Below are 15000 nucleotides of genomic sequence, written 5' to 3' on the forward strand. Positions count from 1 at the left end.
CCACAATACAACATCCCCCAGAAGACCAGTTATATTCCTCCACAATACAACATCACCCAGAAGACCAGTTATATTCCACCACAATACAACATCACCCAGAAGACCAGTTATATTCCTCCACAATAAAACATCACCCAGAAGACCAGTTATATTCCTCCACAATACAACATCACCCAGAAGACCAGTTATATTCCTCCACAATACAACATCACCCAGAAGACCAGTTATATTCCTCCACAATACAACATCACCCAGAAGACCAGTTATATTCCTCCACAATACAACATCACCCAGAAGACCAGTTATATTCCTCTACAATACAACATCACCCAGAAGACCAGTTATGTTCCTCCACAATACAACATCACCCAGAAGACCAGTTATGTTCCTCCACAATACAACATCACCCAGAAGACCAGTTATATTCCTCTACAATACAACATCACCCAGAAGACCAGTTATATTCCTCCACAATAAAACATCACCAATCACCCAGAAGACCAGTTATATTCCTCTACAATACAACATCACCCAGAAGACCAGTTATATTCCTCCACAATACAACATCACCCAGAAGACCAGTTATATTCCTCTACAATAAAACATCACCAATCACCCAGAAGACCAGTTATATTCCTCCACAATACAACATCACCCAGAAGACCAGTTATATTCCTCCACAATACAACACCACCCAGAAGACCAGTTATATTCCTCCACAATACAACATCACCCAGAAGACCAGTTATATTCCTCTACAATACAACATCACCCAGAAGACCAGTTATATTCCTCCACAATACAACATCACCCAGAAGACCAGTTATATTCCTCCACAATACAACATCACCCAGAAGACCAGCTATATTCCTCCACAATACAACATCACCCAGAAGACCAGTTATATTCCTCCACAATACAACATCACCCAGAAGACCAGTTATATTCCTCCACAATACAACATCACCCAGAAGACCAGTTATATTCCTCCACAATACAACATCACCCAGAAGACCAGTTATATTCCTCCACAATACAACATCACCCAGAAGACCAGTTATATTCCTCCACAATACAACATCACCAATCACCCAGAAGACCAGTAATATTCCTCTACAATACAACATCACCCAGAAGACCAGTTATATTCCTCCACAATACAACATCACCCAGAAGACCAGTTATATTCCTCCACAATACAACATCACCCAGAAGACCAGTTATATTCCTCCACAATACAACATCACCCAGAAGACCAGTTATATTCCTCCACAATACAACATCACCCAGAAGACCAGTTATATTCCTCTACAATACAACATCACCCAGAAGACCAGTTATATTCCTCCACAAATACAATAATACAATAAGTCTCCTCCTCCTCGCCTCTGTCCACCTCCTCTCCTCCTCTCCTCTGTCCACCTCCTCTCCTCCTCTCCTCTGTCCACCTCATATCCTCTCCTCTCCTCTGTCCACCCCCTCTCGTCTCCTCTCCTCCTCTCCTCTGTCCACCCCCTCTCCTCCTCTCCTCTCCTCTGTCCACCTCCTCTCCTCTCCTCTGTCCACCTCCTCTCCTCCTCTCCTCCTCTCCTCTGTCCACCTCCTCTCCTCTCCTCTCCTCCTCTCCTCTCCTCTCCTCCTCTCTTCTGTCCACCCCCTCTCCTCTCCTCTCCTCCTCTCCTCTATCCACCCCCTCTCCTCCTCTCCTCTCCTCTGTCCACCTCCTCTCCTCTCCTCCTCTTCTCTGTTCACCCCTCTCCTCTCCTCTGTCCACCTCCTCACCTCCTCCTCTCCTCTCCTCTGTCCACCTCACCTCCTCTCCTCTCCTCACCTCCTCTCCTCTGTCCACCTCCTCTCCTCTCCTCTCCTCTGTCTACCCCCTCCTCTCCTCTCCTCTCCTCTCCTCTATCATTTAAATTGCCCAAAACGAAACAAGAACATCAATATGAAATGTATGTAGAATTGTGTTCCAGCGATACGGTGCATTAAAACTAAAAACAGATTTACCTAGCTGGGTGGAGACCCCTAGGAACCTCAAGAGTTAACCAATCCTGTGAACGGGTGTCTGTACTTCAACAGCAGAGTTAGATAAGACGGACGTTTATGAAGTAGGGCCTCGTAAACAGAAAGGGAGTCATGTCGTGATCTACGTGTCTTTAGCGAAGTGTCACCTGTAACGAAACGAAGGGCATTATGGGAGGTGGCAGTCAAAGGTGTCAGAGTAGCAGCAGCTGCACTTTGATAAAAAGCATCACCATAATCAACAACAGATAAAAAGATTGACTGAATAATCCGCGTCCTACTGCTCAGAGAAAGTCACCATCTGTTTCTGTAGAAAAAGACAACTTCAAAATCTTAGCTTTTTTTTAATCAGCTCATCTATTTGTTGTGTAAACATCAAATCCAAATCCAAATGCCTGATTATTTCATACGCGGGAACGATTGAAGAACCGTCTAATGAGTGAACACGTAGTTTATCTGAAACATTCTTACGAGAGTTTGAAAACAACATGTATTTCGTTTTGCCCTGTATTAAGCTTTAATGTGATTTAAATCAGCAAGAGGATTCCAGCATAGCTATAAAATGTGATTGTAGTTTTGACACGACACTAAAATGTGATTGTAGTTTTGACACAACACTAAAATGTGATTGTAGTTTTGACACGACACTAAAATGTGATTGTAGTTTTGACACGACACTAAAATGTGATTGTAGTTTTGACACAGCTATAAAATGTGATTGTAGTTTTGACACAACCAGATCAACAGTCAGGGTAACAGCACATCATCCAGAAATAGTGTAGATGAAGTTTACCATTTTTAACAGAGATTGAAGATTGACTAATTGTGTTGATATAAATAGTGAAGAGAATAGGTACCAAAATCGACCCGTGGTACACCTTTATGTACTTCAAGCAATTCTGACTTAACCCCATTAAAATTCTGACTTAACCCCATCAGAATTCTGACTTAACCCCATCAGAATTATGACTTAACCCCATTAAAATTCTGACTTAACCCCATCAGAATTCTGACTTAACCCCATCAAAATTCTGACTTAACCCCATCAAAATTCTGACTTAACTCCATCAGAATTCTGACTTAACCCCATCAGAATTCTGACTTAACCCCATCAAAATTCTGACTTAACCCCATCAGAATTCTGACTTAACCCCATCAGAATTCTGACTTAACCCCATCAAAATTCTGACTTAAAACCATCAGAATTCGGACTTAACCCCATCAAAATTCTGACTTTACCCCATCAGAATTCTGACTTAACCCCATCAAAATTCTGACTTAACTCCATCAGAATTCTGACTTAACCCCATCAGAATTCTGACTTAACCCCATCAAAATTCTGACTTAACCCCATCAGAATTCTGACTTAACCCCATCAGAATTCTGACTTAACCCCATCAGAATTCTGACTTAACCCCATCAGAATTCTGACTTAACCCCATCAAAATTCTGACTTAACCCCATCAAAATTCTGACTTAACCCCATCAGAATTCTGACTTAAAACAATCATCAATCACGATGGCCTGCTTTCTGTCACTAAGATAATCATGAAAACCATGAACAGGCGTCAGAGTGTGGAGTGGCAGCACAAGAGCCCAATATCCATACTTTCTGAATATTTCATGATACTAATGATACATTTAAAAAAAATGTGGTGCTATTGAGCCAACAATGATGGAGTCTGCACACTTTAGCAAACCAGTATCCAAGTGGTCGGCCCCCTGTGGATTTGTCTATTGCCCACAAAGCATCCAGGACTTCCTTTTCAGTAAATATCCTAAAGAAAGGCTTTCACTGCAAGTTTCCCCCTACCAGCATCCAACCCAATATCATTGTGAAAAGACTTAGAAGTTATTTCAAAGAGAGATAACCCGCTGAAATAAAACGGTGATTAAATGCATCAACGTTGGCATTTTTTTTCTGTAATGAGGCCAGCGTCTGAATGAATTTGTTGTGGCAGAGAGGAGAAAAAGTAGAACCCTTCAGGGATTTGACAATTTTCCAGAATTTAGCCGCGTTCCCATTACAATCTCAAAGATCGGTTACATCATAATCACACTTTTCCGATTTGTCTTACAAACCAGAAAGCTGGGCTCCCGAGTGGTGCAGCAGGCACTGTATCTCAGTGCAAGGGGCGTCACTACAGTCCCTGGTTCAAATCCAGGCTGTATCACAAATTGGCCCAGTCTAGTCTGTGTTTGGCTGAAGGGTTAGGCCGTCATTGTAAATAAGAATTTGTTCTTAACTAACTTGCCCAGTTAAATAAAGGTTATATATATATATATATATATATATATTTTTTTTTTTAAATACAAAATGATTCCTCAGTTGCTTAAATGCTTGAATGATCTCTGATAAATCCGACATCTACCAGGCATTCGATCTACCTTAACCATCATCTTTTGACAGGAGAATGATTATCTACAGTAGTACTGAAGAAATCTTCAAAAATGGTTGAAAGCTAAAAATATGGTTCAGGGATGAACTGAATTACAAATCAAGGTCATAAAGACCCTGTAATAAAAAAAAGCCTAAAGTCTTTACAGTTCTTTTAGTTTTTTTTGTGACGAGGATTAGATTTATGAATTCTCACATCTCTGACACAAACAACTGGGCAATGATCACTAATGATTTTGGGCAATGACACCTGTAGAAACAAACGTATCTGGTGTATACGATAAGATCAAGATTCAGTCAATACCAGAATGCCCGGATTCATCTGCATAGCCCAGATCTTAATGTAATCCAGATTAGGAAGTGAGCTCCTCGTGTTCAGATGTATCAACTCAAGGCCTTTACGGTTTTTAAAAAGTCACACAGAGTCTCCAACTCAAACAAGCTCAAGTTCAATAGGCATTTGCAGGCCCTGTCTGATGGTTGATATTGAGTTAAAGCTTGGTCGCAAATGTGCCTTCTAAATGAACAATGAACCCAAGCACACTTCCAAAGTTGTGACAAAATGGCAAAAGGACAACAAAGTCAAGGTATTGGAGTGGCCATCACGAAGCCCTGACCTCAGTCCTATAGAACATTTGTGGGCAGAACTGAAAACATGTGTGCGAGCAAGGAGGCCTACAAACCTGATTCAGTTACACCAGCTCTGTCAGGAGGAATAGGCCAAAATTAACCCAATTTATTGTGGGAAGCTTGTGGAAGGCTACCCAAAACTTTCGATCCAATTTAAACAATTTAAAGGCAATGCTACCAAATACTAATTGAGTGTATGTAAACTTCTGACCCACTGGGAATGTGATGAAAGAAATAAAAGCTGAAATAAATAATTCTCTCTACTATTATTCTGCCATTTCACATTCTTAAAATAAAGTGGTGATCCTAACTGACCTAGGACAGGGAATTTTTACTCTGATTAAATGTCAGGAATTGTGGAAAAACTGAGTTTAAATGTATTTGGCTAAGGTGTATGTAAACTTCCCACTTCAACTGTAGATGATATAGACTATGTAGACTATCAGATGATATAGAACTGCACCATTAGGTCTATCCCTTAAAGTAATAGAGGAAAGAGTAGAAATTGGAATGACTTTTAGCAACATAGGGCCTGAGGCTTCAGCCAATGTCAATATGGTGAACTCTGAGAGCAACCAATGATGGAATGTTATAAACTGACTTACATGGGCTTCGGTTGCTATCGTGCAACAGCCCAAAGCCCTTCTATGTGATTTGAAAACCTTAAGTGTGAATATCGAATTCACATTTTTTTTTTTATAAAAAAAAATAAACGCACTGGCTGAGCAGACCACACTGGGCTTCTCTTTTGAGCCAACAATTGCACATCTAAGAGTGGAGTTCAAACGAATGGGTACAAGATTACAACTGACAAACACCCCTGGGAAGTACAGCCAACAGTACGACGACCACGCTTAGAGAGGATGGGAGGTATTACCCGAGCGGGGCTGTCTATCTCTGAGTCAATATAACTTATTAGTAGTATATGGAAGTGGGGTTTAAGGCAAAAGACAAACGCCATATTCCTTCTACCTGCTACTATCCTCAAGTACTTAGTGGGTTGCGGCTAGGATTGGTTTCTTTATTCTTCCCCAGGATACACCAGTGGCTCTGCTTCGTCTCCATACCTCTTCATGTTCATACTCTGAATAAAAATACCTTCTGTTCTCCTCTCCTCTATCCCCCCCCTTCTCTCGTTACTAATTCTGTGTGTGTGTGTGTGTGTGTGTGTGTGTTATATTTCTTAGAGAAAGCTCTAGGCTATGTTAGAGACACACAACAAAACAGCTGAAGACTGCACGAGAAAGGATTCACGAAGGACAACAAAAATGTCCACATCTTTTCGATTTGTAGTGAACCACAAGGTCCAGCATTCATAGCGAATGTCTGATACTGCCCCAGAAGGTAGAAGGGGCGTACCCACCTACTTGGACTTGAGCTCTGAAGGAATAACACACAGAGTAGCTAGCTAGCTTTACAGCCAGAAGATTATTACATGTGTTTTCAGTCTGAACTTCAGTCTGAACTGAGAAGTGATGTGATAACGTTACAGTTGTACTTTTTCCTTCAAAACAAAACCTCCGATCAACCAACAACATCATCTCAGGAGAAGAGCTGGATTAGAGGTAACCTAGCCTAGCTAGCTATCTTTGAAAGCCATTAGCTAAATCATATATATTTTGGATACAGTGCCCAACAACTTAGCATGCTCTGTCACTACTAGACTGGTAGTTAGCTAATGTCAGCTAATTATAGTAGCCGGTAGCAATCTATTCCACTGACTCATCTGGAAAACATTCTGTTTCTAAAAATATAATTGCCAAGTTATTGTTAGCTCACTCAATCTCTGTTTGTGTGTTTGTAGCAATGATGAATGTGTATCAATCGTCTCATGGTTTGTTGGCTAGCGATCTTGCTGCCGAGTAAAGCTAGCTAGCTGGCTAACAGCCAGCTGACCATATTTCTGTTGAGATGTCCTTGGTATGTAAACTAGCCAGCTCTATCCAAATAGAGATGAATAAAATGGGGTTAGCATTCCTCTGAAGGAGTGCTGTCTCAGCCTCCAGTATTTATGCTGCAGTAGTTTATGTGTCGGGGGGCTAGGGTCAGTTTGTTATATCTGGAGTACTTCTCCTGTCCTATTCGGTGTCCTGTGTGAATTTAAGTGTGCTCTCTCTAATTCTCTCTTTCTCTCTTTCTTTCTCTCTCTCGGAGGACCTGAGCCCTAGGACCATGCCTCAGGACTACCTGACATGATGACTCCTTACTGTCCCCAGTCCACCTGGCCGTGCTGCTGCTCCAGTTTCAACTGTTCTGCCTTATTATTATTGGACCATGCTGGTCATTTATGAACATTTGAACATCTTGGCCATGTTCTGTTATAATCTCCACCCGTCACAGCCAGAAGAGGACTGGCCACCCCTCATAGCCTGGTTCCTCTTTAGGTTTCTTCCTAGGTTTTGGCCTTTCTAGGGAGTTTTTCCTAGCCACCGTGCTTCTACACCTGCATTGCTTGCTGTTTGGGGTTTTAGGCTGGGTTTCTGTACAGCACTTTGAGATATCAGCTGATGTACGAAGGGCTATATAAATACATTTGATTTGATTTGATTTGATGGTAACTTGGCAGAATCTTTACAAACTGAATGCTCCACATGAATTTGAGTAACGTTTGTTTGTGTTTGTGTTATGGGTTTCACAGGTTGTTAGAGGTAGCCTGAGAACAAGACAGTGTATGTTTCAGATGCTGTTATCATGTTAATTAGTCTACCCTTAAAAAATATTTTTTTTTTGTTGCCAAATTCAGGTTACCTTGAGACCTTCCACAGTGCCCTGCTGAAATATACCCAAAGTATATACACAAAGAGGTTGCATTTTGGATCCACAGGCATGAGAGAGGCATCATTATCCCTAAACAAATACACTACCCTGTCTTTAGGCACTTGACCCATTTACCAACAATGTGTGTTGCTTAATGATCCAATCACCAAATGAGTCTAAAACGTTGACACCACAATCATGTCTTTTCCAGGAGACGTGAAGTACAAGCAAACATTCTGGAAAAGTCCAAACAGTGGGTGGTTAAGAAGGTCTATGAACCCTATGAACTTCCTGTACTCACCACGTCCTGTACTCACCACTTCAGGTACTCACCACGTCCTGTACTCACCACTTCAGGTACTCACCACGTCCTGTACTCACCACTTCAGGTACTCACCACGTCCTGTACTCACCACTTCCTGTACTCAGTCCTGTCTGTAGACCGCAGACAGGAAATCCGCTACAAGCACACAGTCTCCTCTTCCACCAACCCACCCAGCAAGTGAGTTTCCAGTGACATAAGCTACCGCTGACATTCCCCTAGTTACAATACAACCTTCTCCCTCATATTGCCTGCAGCTGTGTTGCCATTGGAGTTACTCTGCTCTACGACATCTTAGCGGTCTAAGGCACTCCTTCGCAGTGCTTGAGGTGTCACTACAGACACGGGTTCGGTCCCAGGCTATGTCACAACCTGCTGTGACCGGGAGACCCATGAGGCGGGGGACAATTGTCCCCAGCGTCGACCGTGTTAGGGGAGGGTTTGGCCAGCCGAGCAGAGATGTCCTTGTCCCATCGCGACTCCTTGTGGCGGGGCCGGGTGCCTCTAAGCTGATTTCGGTCACCAGCTGGACGCTGTTTCTTCCGACACATTGGTGCTTCAAGGTTAAGCGAACATTGTGTCAAGAGGCAGGGTCGTGTTTCGGTGGACACACGCCTCTCCCGAGTCCGTACGGGAGTTGCACCGATGGGACAAGACTGTAACTACCAATTGGGGAGAAAAAGGGGTAAAAATATATCTTTTTAAATAAACACGCTAAACTAGCATGTCTATTCACATCACACAGTCACAACTTAGTTTGGTGTCACTCCATTACTCTGTCAAAACTAGAGTTAACCTGAATGCCTACTGATCCTGCCTGTATATATGTAAACAACAACAACATGTTATAGATGTTTGTATAGAGACATTTTTAACTTTGAACAACTGCTGTTTTTACAAAATGTTTTGATTCATTGTCTGATTCACAGAACTAACCGTCTAATGCCACTTTCCTCCTACAGATGGAACTAACCGTCTAATGACTTTCCTACTACGGAAGGAACTAACCGTCTAATGGCTTTCCTACTACGGAAGGAACAACTACAGTACCAGAATCCTACAGGATATTAACTAGTTCCTACAGGATATTAACTAGTTCCCTACTACGGAAGGAACCACTACTGTACCAGAATCCTACAGGATATTAACTAGTTCCTACAGGATATTAACTAGTTCCTACAGGATATTAACTAGTTCCTACAAGATATTAACTAGTTCCTAAAGGATATTAACTAGTTTCCTACTACGGATGGAACCACTACAGTACCAGAATCCTACAGGATATTAACTAGTTTCTACAGGATATTAACTAGATCCTACAGGATATTAACTAGTTCCTACAGGATATTAACTAGTTCCCTACTACGGATGGAGCCACTACAGTACCAGAATCCTACAGGATATTAACTAGTTCCTACAGGATATTAACTAGTTCCTACAGGATATTAACTAGTTCCCTACTACGGATGGAACCACTACAGTACCAGAATCCTACAGGATATTAACTAGTTCCTACAGGATATTAACTAGTTCCCTACTACGGATGGAACCACTAAAGTACCAGAATCCTACAGGATATTAACTAGTTCCTGCAGGATATTAACTAGTTCCTACAGGATATTAACTAGTTCCTACAGGATATTAACTAGTTCCCTACTACGGATGGAATCACTACAGTACCAGAATCCTACAGGATATTAACTAGTTCCTACAGGATATTAACTAGTTCCTACAGGATATTAACTAGTTCCCTACTACGGATGTAGCCACTACAGTACCAGAATCCTACAGGATATTAACTAGTTCCTACAGGATATGAACTAGTTCCCTACTACGGATGTAGCCACTAAAGTACCAGAATCCTACAGGATATTTTCTCCTTCATTCCACAGGTTACAAATTTCTAGTTCTTCCTGGATTGGCATATTTCTCCTAGTCGAGAACTGGGATAAATAAACCAAACCAGACAGAACTAAAAGTTTGCAACTTACAGCTAAAAGTATTGGATTGGGTTCCTGGGATTTTTAAATAAAAGGGACACCAGGAACTAGTTCTGCCTGGCGCAGGCTTGTGCTGTTGAATCACCATAAAATAAATATGGATCTATTCTATCAATCTTTGAAAGTTGTCTGCCTTTGTGGATTCACAGAATATATGCATATAAACCATACATGGCTCTGTAATAGCAAACATATGCTAGATATTCAAAGAACCCTTACTTGTCAAAATCTAAAATACAGGAGAAGAGTCTACAACATTTAATGCTAACTGTGAAAGAGAACTGAGTATTCAACAAGAATATGGTAAGAAAGGGCCTCCCGGGTGGCGCAGTGGTTAAGGGCGCTGTACTGCAGCGCCAGCTGTGCCATCAGAGTCCTGGGTTCGTGCCCAGGCTCTGTCGTAACCGGCCGCGACCGGGAGGTCCGTGGGGCGACGCACAATTGGCCTAGCGTCGCCCGGGTTAGGGAGGGCTTGGTCGGTAGGGGTGTTCTTGTCTCATCGCGCACCAGCGACTCCTGTGGCGGGCTGGGCGCAATGTACGCTAGCCAAGGTGGCCAGGTGCACGGTGTTTCCTCCGGCGCATTGGTGCGGCTGGCTTCCGGGTTGGATGTGCGCTGTGTTAAAGAAGCAGCGGCTTGGTTGGTTGTGTATCGGAGGACACATGACTTTCAACCTTCGTCTCTCCCGAGCCCGTACGGGAGTTGTAGCGATGAGACAAGATAGTAGCTACTACAACAATTGGATACTACGAAATTGGGGAGAAAAAGGGGTAAAATTCAAAAAAAATTAAAATAAAAAAAAAAGAATATGGTAAGAAATACAGTATGAACAGTGTAGTACCTTTCAATGTGTTTGAGTGTGTCTCAGGTGTAGTAAAGTGCAGAAAACTGGTGCAGATGATGGGAGAGGTGGTCATGATGAAATGGCCAATCACAAAGACACATTTAGTATGACCGGTTGATCAGGAAATGATGGGAGGAGTCAGGATCAAAAGGGCCATTCAGCTCCTCTTGAATCATCTACTCCTTGAAAATCCTGTCCAATCAATCGGGAGAGGGATACAGTTCTCTTTGTCTACAACCCACATGGTATTGACTCCCTGCCATCCAGGACCTCTGACCTCTATACCAGGCGGTGTCAGAGGAAGGCCCTAAAAATTATCAAAGACTCCAGCCTCCCCAGTCTCCCCACTCTCTGCTACCGGGCGGCAAGCGATACCGGAGCGCCAAGTCTAGGACCAAGAGGCTTCTAAACAGCTTCTACCCCCAAGCCATAAGACTGCTGAACAGCCAATCAAATGGCCACATGAACTATTTGCATTGAACCCCCCCCCCCTTTTTTTTACACTGCTGCTGTTTATTATCTATGTCATTTTAACGCTACCTAGATATAGGTCCTGGATGGCAGGAAGCTTTGCCTCAGTGATTTAATGGGCCGTACGCAATACCCTCCGTAGCGCCTTGAGGTTGGATGCCGAGCAGTTGCCATACCAAGAGGTGATGAAATCAGTCAGGATGCTCTCGATGGTGCAGCTATATAAATTTGTGAGGATCTGAGGACTCAGGACAAATCTTTTTAGTCTCCTGAGGGGGATGAGGCGTTGTCGTGCCCTCTTCACGACTGTCTTGGTGTGCTTGGACCATGTTAGTTTGTTGGTGATGTGGACACCAAGGAACTTGAAGCTCTCAACCTGCTCCACTACAGCCCCGTCGATGAGAATGGGAGCGTGTTCGGTCCTCTTTTTCCTGTAGTCCACAATCATCTCCGTTGTCTTGATCATGTTGAGGGAGAGATTGTTGTCCTGGCACCACACGGCCAGGTCTCTGACCTCCTCCCTATAGGCTGTCTCGTCGTTGTCGGTGTTCAGGCCTACCACTGTCTTGTCTCCTCTCGTCTCCTCTCGTCTCGTCTACTCTACTCTACTCTACTCTCCTCTCCTCTTTTTCTCCTCTCCTCTCCTTACCTCTCCTCTCTTCTAGTCTCCTCTCCTCTCCCGCCTCCTCTCCTCTCCTCTCCTATCCTCTCCTCGTCTCGTCTCCTCTCCTCTCTTTCTCCTCTCCTCTCCTCTCCTCTAGTCTAGTCTCGTCTACTCTACTCTACTCTACTCTACTCTACTCTCCTTTCCTCTCCTCTCCTCTCTTTCTCCTCTCCTCTCCTCTCTTTCTCCTCTCCTCTCCTTTCCTCTCCTCTCCTCTCCTCTCGTCTCGTCTCCTCTACTCTCCCGCCTCCTCTCCTCTCCTATCCTCTCCTCGTCTCGTCTCGTCTCCTCTCCTCTCCTCTCTTTCTCCTCTCCTCTCCTCTCCTCTCCTCTCCTCTCCGCCTCTCCTCTCCTCTCCTCCTCTCGTCTCCTCTGCTCTCGTCTCCTCTCCTCTCTTTCTCCTCTCTTTCACCATAGCAGTGCTAAGCCTGGAAGGGGAAGGATGGCGGGGGGAGGAAGGAATGGAGGGATAGTGAGGAGGATGGAGGAAGGGAAGAGAAGGAGAGATAAGATGAGAGGAGAGGAGAGGAGAGGAGAGGAGAGGAGAGGAGAGGAGAGGAGAGGAGAGGAGAGGAAACTGTCTTTGTTGCAGAAAAATAACCAGTATAGTTTCTGTGGGCCACACACCCACTCACTGCTATAACCACCGGTGATACAGGCAACCACTGACTGAAGCCTTAATCCTGTTATATAGCCGTGACGGGAAACAGACAGACAGACAGACAGACAGACACACACACAGAGATACACAGACAGACAGACAGACAGACAGACAGACAGACACCCACGTGCACAACACACACATATACACACACATATACACACACACACACATACATATACACACACACACACACACACACACACACACACACACACACACACACACACACACGTACACACACATACACACACAAACACACACATACATACACACACACATACATACAGACACACGTACACACACACACATGTACAAACACACATATACACATATACACAGCGAAACACACAGCGACACACACCCACCCAAGTGTACAACAAACACACACATACATACACACACACATACACACACACCCACGTGCACAACACACACGCACAGCCTTGATGTGATAGTTGAGAGACAAATCAGAGAAGACAGAGATAAGGCCCACCCACAGACTACCTCTGAAACACTAAATATATATATATATATATAGTCCTAACTGGGAGATGACAAAGTGAAAACAGATTTTTAGACATTGTTGCAAATGTGTTAAAAATTGAAAACAGAAATACCTTATTTACATAATTATTCAGACCCTTTACAATGAGACTAGAAATTGAGCTCAGGTGCATCTTGTTTCCATTGATCGTCCTTGAGATGTTTCTACAACTTAATTGGAGTTCATCTGTGGGAAATTCAATTGATTGGACATGATTTAGAAAGGCACACACCTGTCTATATAAAGGTCTCACAGTTGACTGTGCATGTCAGAGAAAAAACCAATCCATGAGGTCGAAGGAATTGTCCGTAGGATTGTGTCGAGGCACAAATCTGGGAAGGGTACCAAAAAATTTCTGATGCATTGAAGGTCCCCAAGAACAGTGGCCTCCATCATTCTTAAATGGAAGAAGTTTGGAACCACCAAGACTCTTCCTAGACCTGGCTGCCCGGCCACACTGAGCAATCGGAGAAGGGCCTTGGTCAGGGAGGTGATCAAGAACCTGATGGTCACTCAGACAGAGCTCCTCTGTGGAGATGGGAGAACCTTCCAGAAGGACAACCAGAGGGACCTGTGCAGTGACGCTCCCCATCCAAACCTGACAGAGCTTGAGAGGATCTGCAGAGAAGAATGGGAGAAACTCCCCAAATACAGGTGTGCCAAGCATGTAGCATCATACCCGAGAAGACTCGAGGCTGTGATCACTGCCAACGGTGATTCAACAAAGTACTGAGGAAATGGTCTGAATACTTATGTAAATATGATATTAAAGTTTTTTATGTTTCATAAACTTGCTAAAAATGTAAAAAATATATTGTTTTTGCTTTGTCATTATGGGGTATTGTGATGTCATTATGGGGTATTGTGATGTCATTATGGGGTATTGTGATGTCACACAGAGTGATTATTGGTAATCAGGGTCACACAGAGGGATTCTGGGTAACCAGGGTCACACAGAGTGATTCTGGGTAATCAGGGTCACACAGAGGGATTCTGGGTAATCAGGGTCACACAGAGTGATTCTGCGTAATCTGGGTCACACAGAGTGATTCTGGGTAATCAGGGTCACACAGAGTGATTCTGGGTAATCAGGGTCACACAGAGTGATTATGGGTAATCAGGGTCACACAGAGTGATTCTGGGTAAACAGGGTCGCAGAGAGTGATTCTGGGTAATCTGGGTCACACAGAGTGATTCTGGGTAATCTGGGTCACACAGAGTGATTCTGGGTAAACAGGGTCACACAGAGTGATTCTGGGTAATCAGGGTCACACAGATTGATTCTGGGTAACCAGGGTCACACAGAGTGATTCTGGGTAATCAAGGTCACACAGAGTGATTCTGGGTAATCAGGGTCACACAGAGTGATTCTGGGTAATCAGGGTCACACAGAAGGATTCTGGGTAATCAGGGTCACTCACACAGATTGATTATGGGTAATCAGGGTCACAGAGAGTGATTCTGGGTAAACAGGGTCACACAGAGTGATTCTGGGTAATCAGGGTCACACAGAGGGATTCTGGGTAATCAGGGTCACACAGAGGGATTCTGGGTAATCAGGGTCACATAGAGTGATTCTGGGTAAACAGGGTCACAGAGTGATTCTGGGTAATCAGGGTCACACAGAGTGATTCTGGGTAATCTGGGTCACACAGAGTGATTCTGGGTAATCAGGGTCACATAG

The 15000-nt window shown here is 43.6% G+C and overlaps 1 protein-coding gene across 3 annotated transcripts in view; it reads right to left on the reverse strand.

Annotated features, from left to right (window-relative positions):
* The window catches only part of LOC139388026 (cell adhesion molecule 2a), a 736543-nt gene that overhangs the window by 607248 nt on the left and 114295 nt on the right, over positions 1 to 15000 (reverse strand). The gene's annotated exons all lie outside the window — the stretch shown is intronic.

Source organism: Oncorhynchus clarkii, chromosome 29 (assembly GCF_045791955.1).
Source record: "Oncorhynchus clarkii lewisi isolate Uvic-CL-2024 chromosome 29, UVic_Ocla_1.0, whole genome shotgun sequence".
Classification (NCBI taxonomy): domain Eukaryota; kingdom Metazoa; phylum Chordata; class Actinopteri; order Salmoniformes; family Salmonidae; genus Oncorhynchus; species Oncorhynchus clarkii.